General features: G+C 41.5%; 1 long non-coding RNA gene across 2 annotated transcripts in view; it reads left to right on the top strand.

Annotated features, from left to right (window-relative positions):
• The first annotated feature begins 3,294 nt into the window (after positions 1-3,294).
• LOC131401787 (uncharacterized) overlaps positions 3,295-13,954 on the top strand; it is a 32,126-nt gene continuing 21,466 nt past the window's right edge. For both annotated transcript variants that reach the window (XR_009217964.1, XR_009217965.1), the window contains exons 1-2: positions 3,295-3,382; positions 11,090-11,237. This is a non-coding gene — a long non-coding RNA (uncharacterized LOC131401787). The remainder of the gene's footprint in view (positions 3,383-11,089; positions 11,238-13,954) is intronic.

Genomic DNA, 13,954 nt, shown 5'->3' with positions numbered 1-13,954 from the left:
GTGCAGAAACATCAAGCCCTGGTCCTTGCTCAGGGTCTACCACCTGGGGCGGGAGGTGAGACTAGAGGCAGTCTAAGCTGGAGACCCCAAGCCTGCAGACCAGCTCTGTTTGTCCAGCATAGTATTTAACCTTCTTTTGAATTAGCTGCCAGATTTTTAAATTTGGGAGATGTCACATAAAAATAAAACTAGCAATTGTGAATTTCCAGCTTCTCTTGAAAACTAAGAAGATCGACGTCACTGAGACACATTCCACTGTGGGAGCTGAGAGTGACTGGCCCTTTGAGTGAGGCACACACCCCAGTTTTTCGCGAGCCCACCCCACCAGCTGTAGGCGCTTGACTTCCCCCCAGCTGAGCCGTGAATGACTGTTCTCCCTCTCTGCCACCCCCACCACTGCTCTCCCACTTACACACTCTTCCCCTGCCATCTAGAGCACAAGTTCAGTCTCCTGGCTGTGGTCTGGGTCTCGTGTCTGTCCCCTCACCAACTGCATCTGTGCACGGCTGCCAGGCTAACCCTCTCAAAAACACTGCTTTCAAGAAACCAGCCATAGCTCAGAAATCCGCAAGATTTATTACTATTTTCTCACCCGAGTTTCATATTGAATTTTATTTCCCATTACTATCTTATCACCACAAACAGCAACCCCCACCTGGCCAGACTTGTGTCCTTGCTGGTCCCGACACCCCTCCTACCCTGGCATTTCCTCTCACCTTTGCCTGTGCCGCCCCTTAGCTTAAAGGTCATCTCCCCTTCTGTCTAAATCTTGCCCAACTGAAGTTCCTCCTCCATAGTCAAGCCCTTGTGATGCCGAGGAGCTCTCTGTCTCTCTACTGCCTCACAACTCCTGATTGCCTTCCCAGTGATTGTGTGCTCTCCTTTACTGCTCTGAAATTGGCTTACCTCCGATGGGCCTGTCTTCCTTTTCTTAAGGGCAGGTGTTATTTTGTGAATTGAGTGGTGACGAGATAAAGCCTTCCAGGAAGAATTAGGACCCAGATTTTGCCAAAGGAAAAAGAAGTATTATAGGTACTATAAGTCATATAGGCCAGGAGTCTGGAAGGTTTTTTGTTTGCTTGTTTTTTAATTTATTTTTTAAATTATTTTATTGAGGTCATATTGGCATATAACATTGTATAAATTTCAGGTATACAACATCATATATCAGTTTCTGTATAGATTGCTTTGTGTTCACCACCAATAGTCTAGTTTTTATCTGTGACCATACATATGTGCCCCTTTACTCCTTTCACTCTCTGCCTACTCCCTTCCCCTCTGGTAACCAGTAATCTGTTCTCCGTATCCACGTGTTTATCTTCCACATATGAGTGAAATCATACAGTGTTTATCTTTCTCTGTCTGGCTTATTTTGCCTGGTATAATACCCTCAAGGTCCATCTATTTTGTCACAAATGGCATGATTTTGTCTTTTTTTATGGCTGAGTAGTATTCCACTGTATCTATATACCATGTCTTCTTTATCCATTCATCCGTTGATGGGCACTTGGGTTACTTCCATGTCTTGGCTGTTGTGAATATTGCTGTGATGAACATAGGGATGCGTAAATCTCTTTGAATTGTTGCTTTCATGTTTTTGGATGAACACTCAGTAGTGGGATATCTGGATCATATGGTATTTCTATTTTTAATTTTATAAGAAATCTCCATACTGTTTTCCATAGTGGCTGCACCAGTTTGCATTTGCACCAGTTATGTATGAGGGTTCCCTTTTCTCCACATCCTCTCCAATATTTGTTATTTCTTGTCTTGTTAATTATAGCCATTCTGATGGATGTAAGGTGAAATCGCATTGTAGTTTTGATTTGCATTTCCCTGATAATTAGTGATGTTGAACACCTTGTCATATGCCTGCTGGCCATTCATGAACAAAATGAAAAAACAACCCACCAACTAGGAGAAAATATTTGCAAATCATATATCCAACAGGGGGTTAATTTCCAAAATATATAAAGAACTCATACAACTCAACAACAAAAAACAAAACAACCCGATCAAAAAATGGAAGGTTTTTGGCAGCAGAGCTCAGAGGTGAAGGATCCAACACAGGATGTGGCCCAGAAGGACTAAGAATCTTAGGCTTAGAGTTTAGACAAGAGCTTGAGACACGGCAAGGAACTGGAGCGCCCATAGGGTGGCCTAGGGTCCAGAATAGGGCTTGAATGGGGGGTGGGGGGGGTGGGGGTGGGGGACGGACATGACACGACATTTGTATTTCCTGCCCAGGATAAAAGCCTGCTTCAGAGTCAGGGTGCCTGAGCCTACACTTGTCACTCACCCTCTAATAGACAAACAGAGCACATCTCTTTCATCCTTTTGATATTAGGCACATGGCCATCAAATGGATCCAGTAACTTAACCCACTGTTGTACTAACTACAAGTTAGTAAGATGTTGCTAATTAACACATTGCTTTACAAGTTGCTTCATTTTCTTTTTGGAGTACATGTTGAATATTCCCAACTACGTATGTCATCAGCTTCTTTAAAGTAGAAATACTGTTTTGTCTTTGATATCTTCTCCTATAGCTTTTTAGAATCATGCTTTCCCCCAAATAGACATTTTTTTAAAGGAAGTTTCTAACCAGTCTCTTTGGAAGCTACTATGATACCGTGACAGACCTAACCTAAAACAGTGGCCAAATTGTTAGACTAGACCAGTCCCCCAGTAGACTGGAAATAGATAATGAAGGCTAAATCCCTCTTTCCCTCCCTTCCTCTTCTTACTAAAAATAAAGAAAATTGTATTGCAGTGGGATCTGAATGGAGAAATAATAGTCATTTTTCTGCGTTCAGAAATAGAGGACATAACCAGTATCCAGCCAGCAGTTTTCAATTTCTTAGCAGTGACGATTTAAGTAAATTTCACATGAGTTGTGGAGATCTAACTTTGTTATGATTGACAATAGAAAATTAGCCTTTTCTGCTGTTAAGATTATCTAGCATTCCTATCAGTCAGGTGGAATGTGGAATGAGATTGCATAGCTGTCGATTTGAAGGTCATTAAAGTCTTCAAAGGGTTAAAAGTTACTTCCACTGATGGATTTAAAACTGCCACATACACACAAACAAGGTTTTCAAAATGCCCCGTTTTACATCTTTGTCGAGAGATAGTCTAGTTGCTGCATTTTTGTGTCTAGATTATATTACAGATATGTCAATAAACCACGAAGAACCTCCATAGATTCTAGAAGCTGGGCCATCTGTGCTTAAATAAACATCTCATGCAGCACCTGTTTTATTTTATAGGCTCTATAATCACAGTGACATTCTGAAAGAAGACCTTGAAGTCTGTGGAACAGCTGTCCTTCACCAGCCTCCGAGACTCTTACCTGGAGGTGGCAGCCATGAAAAGCAAGTCAGGTATTATTGGGATGAAATTGCTGCTGTGGAAGGATGGCCATTCTTGTTCCCAGATGCTTCCAAATGAAAACAAAACACTAGTCCACACGGTCACCACTGGGATAGACACTTGTAGTTGTCAGTTTAACTGTTTTATGGACTTGACCATTAACTTCTTTGTAAATGTATTTGTTTCTAATTGTTAATTGGATATATCCACTCAATCCCTACTCATAACAACGTTTTAAGTGCTTACTTGGGGGGAGGGAGCACAGGTAGCCTTCATCTGGTATATTAGCATACCTTCGTGAACAACCCAGGATATAATCTAGTCTAGCCACCACCCTAGAGAGATGTCATTGGCAAGTCCAAACCCCAGATGGATTCCTCAATTTCCAAGGTCATGCTGGTGATACAGGCCCCCAATCTAGAAGATACAGGCCCCCAATCTGCAAGTATGGTCTCTGGACCAGCAGCATCAACAAGACCTGGGAACACATTTTCCCCACCCAGGCCTCACTGAATCAGGAATCTGGGGGTAAGACCCAGCCACCTGGGTTTTAATGAGCCCTTAAGGGAACTACCCTCCCTCAGGTTTGAGAGCCACCACTTCAAGGATATCCCTTAAAGGCCATAAAGCTAGGATGAGAGAGATAGGGGGTTAATTATTTGCAGGGTAGTTGGCACATGTGAACCATGATTCTTGTACATCCTTCCTGAGTCAATCAGAAATCTGTTCTCTACCCTCTACCCACCTTTTAGGTAGTGTGGGTTTCTTTTCATGGCCTCAGAAGCTTTGTGGCATCTGAGCTACTTATTGAGTTCATAGAATTACATATGTGTAATTTGTGTAATGGTTTGTCCAGTGTTGGCACCTGGTCGGTGCCTAATTCATGTTGCATAATTGTTGCCAGTGACCTAACTCTGATTTTTATTTTGGGGACTGACTATATTTCCTTTTATTAAAATATATCCCCACTATTTACTAGCAGAGAACAAATTATTTCTCGAGCATGGTCAGCAGATGAATGTCTGTGAAAGCCCACCGGAAAGGACCTTGTTTCGCTGAGAGTGAGAGGGGCTTTGGGTCTGGTTATCTTATATCTAACATCATTTTCTCTACCTTCAGTGTGCCACATAGGCTGTTTTATGTTAATGATTTTCTTCAGAGTAGAATTCAGCATAAATCCCATGAAGGCGTGAGAAGTCAAGATGATGGTTTCTAAAAGGGCCTTGTCACAAGAAGACTTGGCCAATCATATGTTCCATTTAACAGAGCACAAGATGAGGTTCACAAGTCCTGAATGTGTATACATTACCTTCTGCATCTGTACTAGTGATCTCCAAACTGTGGAAAATGCTGGAAATGACCTTCCGGGTCAGTAACTTTTCAACCTGAAGCAGTAAAGGGCAATGCAAGAAAATCCTCTTTCCTGTTTTTTGTTTTTTTTTTTTTTGTGAGGAAGATCAGCCCTGAGCTAACATTCATGCCAATCCTCCTCTTTTTGCTGAGGAAGACCAGCTCTGAGCTAACATCTATTGCCAATCCTCCTCCTTTTTTCCCCCAAAGCCCCAGTAGATAGTTGTATGTCATAGTTGCACATCCTTCTAGTTGCTGTATGTGGGACGCGGCCTCAGCATGGCCGTTCAAGCGGTACATCAGTGGGCGCCGGGATCCGAACCTGGGCCGCCAGTAGCAGAGCACGCGCACTTAACCGCTAACCCACGGGGCCGGCTCCCCCTCTTTCCTGTTGTTTTATCATGCAAAATAAAAAACAGCAGTCTTAAATACTCCTTTACAAGGTGGTGGAAGAAGCTGTCTGGGGCGGAGTCTTTCTGCACTCTATAGGTCATTTGGTGATTATGTGTTGTGAGGCTCTGTAACCAGGCCCCTGTTTCTTTCTCACTGCTTTTTGTATCTGTTGATATACTATTTTGCATAAACCACAGTTGTGGTATGTGGCGTAGAAAGCATATATGCATTTATAAGTCTCTGTGCAAACTGACTTGTTAGACTAAATGATTCATTGTGTGACTCTCTTAACCTACGCTGCCAAACTGTGATTGTGGGTGATGAGATAAAATATCTACATCTACTAGACTAGACATTTGAATAGTTTCTCAACATGCATAAGAGAGCATTGATTTCCATTATGAAAGGTTGCATTTTGCATGACTGTTGGTCTACAGTTATGTATAAATCAGCTTTGCCTAAGAAATGATCCTTCTTTATGACCAACACAAATTTTAAAATTAATATCTGGAGGCTGCAAGACTGCTTCTTTACCACAATCATTTTTTTAAGCCAAATAAAGAAGTCAGGAATGGTTACTAATGTCAGTGTTATGTTCTGTTACGATTAGGATTGCCCTTTTATGCCCCATTGTGTGTTGTGACTGGGGGTGCTGTTTAATGCACATTGATTGTCACTGGTTCACTGTCTAGCCTTGGAAAAAGTGCCAAGTGTTTATATGACCTTTGAGAGATAAGCAGTCAGGTCTTTAAATACAGATTCTTTCTAACGAGTTTTATTTATTTATTTATTTTTGCTGAAGAAGATTAGCCCTGAGCTAACATCTGTTGCCAGTCTTCCTCTTTTTTTGCTTGAGGAAGTTTAGCCCTGAGCTAACATCTGTGCTAATCCTCCTCTATTTTGTATGTGGGTCACTGCCACAGCATGGCTGATGAGTGAGTGGTGTGGATTCACACCTGGGATCCGAACCTGTGAAGCAGGGCTGCCAAAGTGGAGCACGCCAAACTCAACCACTAGGTCACCAGGCCAGCCCCTCTAACAAGTTTTAATCATGGCGTCGGGCTCCTTGCTGCTCTTCTTGCTCTAGCCACCCTCTGTGCCCCTCAGCACCCAGGAATTATTTTGGGCACTCCCCTAAGTGATATATTCCCATCTGCTTTGAGATCTCCCCTGGACCAAAGCAGTCAACTGGTCAACTTGATAAACTATTTCAGAAACACAGATTTGGAGAGAATGATCTACTTTTGTTCCTTAATTGTTAATGACACTGATGTCATTAGAATTCTAAGCCAGGCAGAGTAGGAAGGCTCTAATGGGTTATGAACTCCTTAAAGCCTGTTGAAGAGAACTGTGTTTGGTGTGGTGGCAGCCCTGCTTGTGCCCCTGACCCAACCATGGCTGTCGAGGTCTATCTCTTTACTATAATCTCATCTGCAAAATGGGATACCTGCCCCACAGCGTACTCTAAAAGATAGTGAGAAGACTTCTGAATTCCTGCTCACAAAGTGAAGCATCTTAAAAGGAAAAAGAACAAAACCGTTCCTATCATCATTATTGATTTTTGTTATATCAGGGATTAAGTGTTCAAAGACCTTCATATGAAAAGTTTACTGTTATTAGATGGAAGACCAAGTTGTTATTTTAGACAATCGTTGAATTATTAAAATATAATTCATGTCATTTGGGGTAATTGATAAAAAATTTGTTCATTATTGCCTTCTGGAAAACATATTTTAACATAAAAATGATTACTTAAGTAATTTTATCGTATATGAAATCCATATTGAGAGTACTCATTATTTTATTTTTTTTCCAGGTGCAACTAATTAATTGTCTCTTGTTAGTGGCTACTTTCAGATACAGTTGCCCAATTGTGCTCTCAAACTCGTGCTGAAAAATTGAGTCAGCTTTATATTATTTGGATTACAGTATGTAAAAACCTCTTTATTTTATTCTGCCTATTATGTTCAGAATAAAATTCAGGGTACTTACTATTTTGTCTGCATTTAAAACTTTGGTCAAGTTACCAATCTATTGTAAATCAGTTGTAATTAGGAAATGTTGGTACATTTACTTAAATTGCAGTTTTCTGATTGGAAGCCATTCCAAGTGTATGAAGTTAATTATAGTTTGTTTAAAGTCTATTCTTTTATTATCTTTTTAATTAAAGGAGTATATAATTTAGCTGACATTGAACTTTGTTTTTTCTCTGTGGCATTGATGTTATAAATTTTCCAATGTAAAGTAGACGAAAGAGAAAAAAAAAACTCCTTTAAATCCTTTGTACCTTGGGCCGGCCCAGTGGCACAAGCGGTTAAGTGCTCGCGCTCCTCTGTGGCAGCCCAGGGTTCGCTGGCCCGGATCCCAGGTGCACACCAGCGCACCGCTTGTCAGGCCATGCTGTGGCGGCGTCCCATATAAAGTAGAGGAAGATGGGCACGGATGTTAGCCCAGGGCCAGTCTTCCTCAGCAAAAAAGAGGAGGATTGGCATTGGATGTTAGCTCAGGGCTGGTCTTCCTCACACACACACAAAAAAATCCTTTGTACCACTTTGCAAATTTTCTGATTTGGTGTGTTTATGTAGAAACATGGGCAAGACTCCATGCAAGGAGAGCCATGGCTGTTGTACTCCTCACCCAATTTGTCCTGAAATCAATCTGCATGAAAGCCTGGTTTTGTGCTGTAAGTGTTGGCTTAACTGTTCAGAAGTCACAGACTCTAGATGCTGTACCTCCTTCCATAGCTCATTTGCTGTTTGACCCCATGCAAGTCAATTAATGGGTTTTGTCCTTTTGTGAGGTATGTATAATAATTATAGGAAACCTTAGCTAGTTCTTTCATACCAGAGCCCAAAGGATGGTTACAGTTGGTGGGGACATTAGTAGCCTCTTGCCTTGGCTTTGCCTCTGCAGAGGTCACGTGTATCAGTCACCAGCGAGACGGTCTCTGATAATTCAGTCCATCCCAACTACTTTAACTAACTTAATTCACCCTACTTCAACTTGTTTCCAAGTTTAACTCAACCTAAGTAAACATCTTTTCAGACCAGAAGCACAATTGATTTACTCATTATGAGAAATGTAAAGGCTGAATGGACTAGAATTTGCTGGTAGCCTGTGATTGCATTTTCCCGGTAGGGAAATCTCTTGTGAAACCAAATGTAGAAAAAGGTTGCTTCATTTACATAGAAACAGAACAAAGGAATTGGGTGCATTATGACATTGGTGAGGTCCAGACAGAACCAAGAAAGGCAAGTTGCTGAAGGGGCTTTCTACCAAACCAGCCAGAAACCTTAGAATCATTCTGGGAAGTTTTTAAATAAGTTCAAGGATTCCGATGACCCATCCCACTTTATTCAACTCTTGGGAAAAACTAGAGTTAGGTCAGACAAAGATTATAACAATTAAGATTTATTAAAGAAGGTTCTGAATTGTACCTAGACTTACTTTTTTTCCAAATATTTTCTTATGAAAATTTCCAAACATACAGAAAAGTAAAAGGAACTGTGTAATGAGCATCCATATACCCACCACCCAGATTCTACCATTGACATTTGATTGCACTCCCATATGTCTGTCTCTTCATATTTCCATCCATCCATCAGTCACAATCTCTTATTTTTATGCATTTCCAAGTAAGTTGCAGACATTAGTACACTGTCTTTTAACTTTTTACTTTGAAATTTTTAAAACATTCACAAAAGCCACTATAATAACATAATGAAGTCCCATGTACCCCTCACCCAGATCCACCAGTTGTCAACATTTTGCTAGTCTTGTTTTATCTTTCCCTCATCCACACTTTTTTCTTTGAGTAGTTTAAGAGAGACAACATATTTTACTTATAAATACTCACAAATACTTATATCTCTAACATATAAGGATATAATACATTACCATTTAACAAGATTCTTTACTTTATCTGATACCTATTTCTTGTGAGTTTGTCTTGATTATCTCAAAAAAGTCATTTTACATTTGCTTTGTTTGTATCAGGATCGAAATGCTATCACCTGTAAACTGCTGGTTCAATCCAGATACATGATTATACTCCAGCCCAGTTATTTTGGCAAGACAACGTCATAGGTGGTGCTTGTACTTCTTTTTTTTTTTTTGTGAGGAAGATCAGCCCTGAGCTAACATCCAATGCCAATCCTCCTCCTTTTTTTTTTTTTTTTTTTTGCTGAGGAAGATTGGCCTTGAGCTAACATCCATGCCCATCTTCCTCTACTTTATACGGGATGCCGCCACAGCATGGCTTGACAAACGGTGCGTTGGTGCACGCCCGGGATCCGAACCTGCGAACCCCAGGCCACCGAAGCAGAGTGCGCGCACTTAACTGCTGCGCCACCGGGCTGCCCTGGTGCTTGTACTTCTTATTACACCCCCCTCAGGCCGCATGTGATGTCTGGTTGTCATGTTGTTAGGAAGACTGGTCTGTGGGTTTGAACATTGATAGACTGATGCTTCAGTATAAAGTTTACTGTTATGCAGTTTCCACAAAATTATGATCATTTCCTAGATGCATTCATTAATTTGGACTTACAAAATGGTGACTTTTCTAATTTGTTAAGTTCTTCTGCACTTATTAGTTGGAAGAACTTTTCCCATCAACTACTTGTTAATTGTGAAATGCATTTTTTGACCACAAAGGCAGGATAAATGCTTGATTCTATCCCTTTGCTTACCAATTTTCAGAATATCAAGTTGTTGCCCTAGCAGCCTCCAAAGGTTTGTTTATTTGTTTATATTTTTAATTTTGGTGAAACACACATAACATAAAATTTACCATCTTAACCATTTTTGAGTGTATAGCTCAGTAGTGTTAAGTACATTCACATTGTTCTGCAACAGATCTCTAGAACTTTTTCATCTTACAAAACTGAAACTCTGTATCCATTAAATAGCTCTCCATTTCTCCCTCTCCCAGCAGCTAGCAATCACCATTCTGCTTTCTGTTTCTATGAATTTGACTGCTCTAGGTGTCTTATGTAAGTGGAATCATGCAGTCTTTGTCTTTTTGTGACTGGCTTATTTTACTTAGCATTGTGTCCTTAAGATTCATCCATGTTGTAGAATGTGACGGGATTTCCTGCCTTTTTGAGGCTGAATCCAAAGATTTTTTATTATTTTTAAAACTGTTTATTATTTATTTTTTAAATGAACTTGTAAATTTTTATATATTTGCTGTGTTTAAGTCCATTGCACTCATTGTTCTTTTTGGTGCTCAAATTGTCCCATCTTTGGCCAGCAGGAACCCTTTCAAGATGGCCTCTGAGGCCTTTTGACATGACTCAGTAGTCTTTGATAGCTTCCATGCTTTCTGGTATGACAAGGTTTTCCAGGCTCATCTTGTACATTTCGTGCCCCAGAACTAGAACAGGGCATTTCCCTAAGGGAACCTGGTTCCTTTTAGTATCTAAATACCATAGTCTAGGCAGCAATATAGGCTTCCTTTTAACTCTTTCCTAATAATATCTTAATTTTTAAAAAATTTCATAGTAAGTATATAACAGGAATCAACTGTTGTTGAGATGGAAATGTGATCTGTTTCTCTTAACTACACTTAAGAGGAGGCTGACTATCTGTGCAGTGATTTGAAACCATGGCCGCGCATTAGAATCGCTCTGTGAGCCTTAAACAATCCAAATGGCTGGACCACACCTCAGGCCAATTTTACTAGACTCTGTAGGGGTGGCATTAGGCACCTGGATTTTGCAAACCTCCCCAGGTAGTTCCAGTATGCAGCCAAAGTTGAGAATGCTCATCTAGCAATGAAATCGTAACCAAAATAAAATTAAAAAAGAAATACCAAGACTCTGTAAATTCCCTTAGTCCAGAATATATTAGGTTCTAGACTTTTCTGGATGAACTGTCTTTTACCAACTTGATTAAGGGGACTTTGAAAATATGGGAATCTCATAAGTAACCCAGTACTACAAATTTCTAATGTGTCTCCTATTTCTGTGTTACAGATCTGAACAAGCGTCAGCCTCAGGCTTGTTGAGGGCACAGTTGGGTCAGCACATGGCCACCTTGAAAGAACGTGATAATTCTATCACAGAAGAGGTAGCTAAGAAGTCTGAAGTTTTCCTAGTCACAAACGTGGACCAGAGGACAGGGGTTAGTAATTTTTATTTTTTTTAATAAGTTTCAAGATGTACAAATTATTCATTTAAGGAAATAGTCATGTTCTTAACAATGGTTAACATAGTTGAAAAAAGATTAAATAATAGTGAGGGTTTATGGTTGGTTTTAACTTTCTGCTCTCAGGCCTTTTGCATAGTGTTTTATGTAGGAATCTCAACTCCTTACGTAAAGTTGATTCAGGTTTTGGAGCTAACCTAATTAAGCATATCTACCCCAGCATTTTCCAAGGAACTTAGAAGCCTCTTGTGGCATCCTGGTTTTCTTTCTCCACTCCATCGAGACCCGGGAAACAGAGCCGTCTTCCGTGGCTGGTGTGTGGGCTGGGGGCGAGAAGGTCCGAGGGAGTGGAGCCTTGCTGTGCCGGGTCCAGCCTAGGCTAAGGAGTTTGTGTTTAGTTGAGTAGATTCTGAAAAGCCGGTAGAGCTTTGCGAGCGGGGCTGTAATGAGGTCTCTGCTGCGCCTTGGGGAGTTCTGTCTGCTTGGAGTGGGACTGAGACGGGGAGGAGCGAGCCCTGCTGTGGGTCAGACAAGACAGCAAGGGGCCTGACTCAGGAGCTGGCACAGAGGGGAGTGTGAGCTGCTGAAGAGACCAGGGAACCCATGGAGCAGACTCCCAAGGAAGGCAGGAGGGGCTCCCACCCAGGAGCCAGATTTAGAGCGTTCCCGTCGTGGTCCTCGTCATTCCCTGGAGAAGCCATACACTCAGAGAGATGGCCTTTCCTTTCCTGAATTTAATGTCTTGTGCACGTGTCTAGTTTCATGTATGTTTTCTCCTCCTTATATGTAATATAGGGTTTTCTGGCTTTGATGCTTTTTATTTTTATCATGCACAAAGTTCGAGGATTCTGCATGTGCCCCTCCCGGAGGCGCGGCTTGCCATCTCTGCACTGAAGTCACACACCTGTGTGGCTGTGCGGTCCAGAGCCTCGGCCATCACCCCTCAAGCCTCTCAGAGCACCTTCAGTCCTTCTCAAGCCCCCCTTTCTTTGCCCCTTTGATTAAAAGAGAGTAGAAGTGCTTTTTTAAGCATTTCAAACATACAAACAGAGAGTGATAAAATGAACCCAGGAATCCCACGCCTCCCAGCCCAGACTCACATGTGTCGTTACCATTGCACCCTATTTATCTCAGACCTGCTCCTCCTCTGCCTTCTCCTCATCTTCCCACCCCTCCTCCTTTTCCCCCTCCCTCTTGGCTTCTCTCTCTCCCCCTTTCACGCACCTTCCCTCCCTTCTTCTGCTCTTTCTCTCCTCTTCTTCTCCCCTCCTTTTCTCCTTCTCCTCCTCTCCCTCCTCTAACCTCCTTCCTCCCCAATTTCTTTCTCCTGAAATAAATTATTACGGAGATACAGCCCCTGTGCGCTTCTCCTCAAGCCCCTGCCCCTTTTCAGAGGTAATCTTGTGCTATCCTTCCCACACATATTTTCATTTCACTGCACTTCCTGTGACTCAATAAATAACCTATAGTTTTGTTTTGTTTGAGGTATGATACCACTTGTGTGAATGTTCTTTGAGAAAGAACCATGTTCTTGAGGAAAAACAGAACCTGTGTTTTTTAGATCTGTTCCACACCTATTGATAAATGTAGATCTTTTTTTTTTTTTCTTTCTTTCTTTTTTTAAGTCAGGAAGATTAGCCCTGAGCTAACATCTGTTGCCAATCCTCCTCTTTTTACTGAGGAAGATTGGCCCTGGGCTAACATCCGTGCCCATCTTCCTCTACTTTATATGTAGGATGCCTGCCACAGGATGGCTTGATGCACCTGCCATGCATATGTCCACGCCTGGGATCCCAACTTGTGAACCCTGGGCCGCTGAAGCGGAGCAGGGGAACTTAACCACTCTGCCACTGGGCTGGCCCAATAAATGTAGATCCTAAGAAGGATTTGTTTTCCGGTTTTGTTGTCCATTTTCTCTAGTACCATTTTGTAACAACATTGTATTCCATTCTTGTTCACTCGAGTAGGTCACATCTCAGCCGTGTCAAGGCTGAAATAAACAGTGGTCCACTGCCCTTTCCTATCTAGTCATCTTCTTTTAAAAAGGTGTTGTTTATATTAGAAAACATATTCCCAGTTCCAGACAACCAATCCACTCATAATTTTTCAAATAATAACTCCATTATTTTTTTTTTAAAGGATCTCTCAGTGTTGCTTGGTTTTTTGTTTTTTTTTTTTAATTTTATTTATTTATTTTTTCCCCCAAAGCCCCAGTAGATAGTTGTGTCATAGTTGCACATCCTTCTAGTTGCTGTATGTGGGACGCGGCCTCAGCATGGCCGGAGAAGCAGTGCGTCGGTGCGCGCCCGGGATCTGAACCCGGGCCGCCAGCAGCGGAGCGCGCGCACCCAACCGCCAAGCCACGGGGCCGGCCCAATAACTCCATTATTAATGAGAAGGGGCTGCCCAATTAATAACTTATGAATCAAGTGCTATTCTGCCTCCCCTCGTAGGTTTTTTGTTCCCTTTTAAATCATCCTGATCTCATCTTAGTGACAATCATAAAAATTACCAATAAATTAATCACAAAATCTGTCCTTAAAAATCGAAGTAAGCAGGCAGTTTCTGAAACGGTTAGGTTGTGACTGAAGAAATGCACAGCCGTAAAGAACAATGTTACCAAAATGACGTGGGCAGGGCAAGCCTTGCGAACTTTAGAACAAAATGCTTTTGTGAGTTCTAGGACTGCTTTG

The sequence above is a fragment of the Diceros bicornis genome (assembly GCF_020826845.1).
Source record: "Diceros bicornis minor isolate mBicDic1 chromosome 16 unlocalized genomic scaffold, mDicBic1.mat.cur SUPER_16_unloc_1, whole genome shotgun sequence".
NCBI lineage: Eukaryota > Metazoa > Chordata > Mammalia > Perissodactyla > Rhinocerotidae > Diceros > Diceros bicornis.
Note: the sequence above shows the minus strand (reverse complement) of the source record. Positions and strands in the feature narration are given on the sequence as shown.